Here is a 1,810-nt window from a genome sequence, read left to right on the forward strand (position 1 = left end):
CTTTGGCTTACTGATCCTTTAACAGAATTTAAAACCTGGTGTGAAATGTACTTTCACAAATGTGTTGTGTTGGACAGCAGAGGGCGATACAGCTACAAAAGAAATCTGTCTGTTACACTTCACATAAACGCTGTGGTCTGAGGGACATCAGGTGGTGGATGGTTTGTATTGCAGGCATTTTATGTTTCTTCCATATTCAGAATTGATGCATCCGATTATGCTGATTGAGTGTTACAAAAACCGTCTTTAATAGTTGTCGTTTTAGAAATGGTGAGTGAATTAAATGTAAACACTTGAGCAACCTGGAGACCTTTGCTTGAAAGTTGCACGACTGCAACTTAATCAAATCATTTTTTTTCTTTGATTAATTTAGATAATTTCTTTTTCAATTGGTATTAATTAAAAATAATCCTCAATGTTAAATAAAATATATATTTTTGCTTATTTTCCCCAACATGCTGTATGTTTCATATAGCTTTGTAGCAGTGGCGTAAGGTAGTTAAAATGGGATTGGATAAAGTAAGTAGTTAAACACACACACACACACACCGTTAATCGTATATTTATTTTACCAACGATGTGTTGGATTTTACAGTTGAATGAGTTACTTAGACGATTGTATTGTGAATGCTCTACGGGCCTCAGAGTAGCCTCGCTGCCTGCACTGTTTATATTTACACACCTGCTTTGTAGCTGAGAATTAAGCACTTATTCAATTAATTTAATTTTAAGAGTGATGGAAGTTCAAGTGTATATTTAAAGACCTTTGCATTATTGCCTAAACGGTATTAAACAATGCCTTTAGTTGTAGCTTGCACCTAAGTTTCAAATCAAAGTCATACTATATCTGAATAATTATATGGTCTGACGAGGACTTTTGCGAAATCGTAATCCCTATGTCCATCACATTAACACCGAGAGGTAAAGTTACAGATTGGGATTAGGCATCCCACATGACACAGCAGGGAAACACCTCAATTAGTATAACTACTTGTGGTTTCTTTCAAAGAAGAAAATAAACATATCTTTTTTTATAGTTGTTGAGATCTAAGAACTCTTGCAACATTTGTTAAAAAAAGGGAAATAGGATATTACTGATTGATTTCAGGTTATAATTGACGTGACTTTTCTTCACCCTCTGGCTACACCGCAGATAAGACCTGGTGGATATTCAGAAAAAGCTAAAAAGAAAGTGCATGTAAATACAGAACGTCATTGCCAAGGTGCCTGTTACAAATAGCCCACATGGTTAAATGTAGGGTAAGGTTTAGGATTTATGCTGGTGGATATTGATGGCAGCATGCATGCTGCTCCTACACATGCATATTGTTCTTCTGACCACAATTGTCCTCTGTGTGTATGCACGCACACACACACACAGAATGGGCTTGAAATGAAATGCTATCCCTTGATGGGATAGTAACAGACACTTAAAATAACCTGCCTGAAGGGTGACCCTCACATACTGGTTTCTACGGAAAGACAGCAAGCAAACACACAGTCAATAAACAGTCTGAATAGGCTGTGCATTTAGCAGCAGCTCAATAAAAACGTTCACAGGGTGTTGTTCTGAAATGCTGCTCTAGCTAACTGAGTTAAGCATATGACATCCGATTCAGTTTCTTTTAAGGTTTTAGATTGTTTGAGTTTAGACATTCTGCTGGGTTTTGTGTATCATTCTGCACAGTTTGTGTGTCTTGATGATAATTTGGTTAGGCATCCGATATTGAATCCACACACAGACACATGCAGAGAAGGTTCTTGTGAGGCATTCGGAGTGGCCAGGGTAACAAGGAGCCGTTTAACACCA

The sequence above is a fragment of the Anarhichas minor genome, unplaced genomic scaffold, assembly GCF_050575085.1.
Source record: "Anarhichas minor isolate MPS153535 unplaced genomic scaffold, ASM5057508v1 ptg000033l, whole genome shotgun sequence".
NCBI classification, from domain to species: domain Eukaryota; kingdom Metazoa; phylum Chordata; class Actinopteri; order Perciformes; family Anarhichadidae; genus Anarhichas; species Anarhichas minor.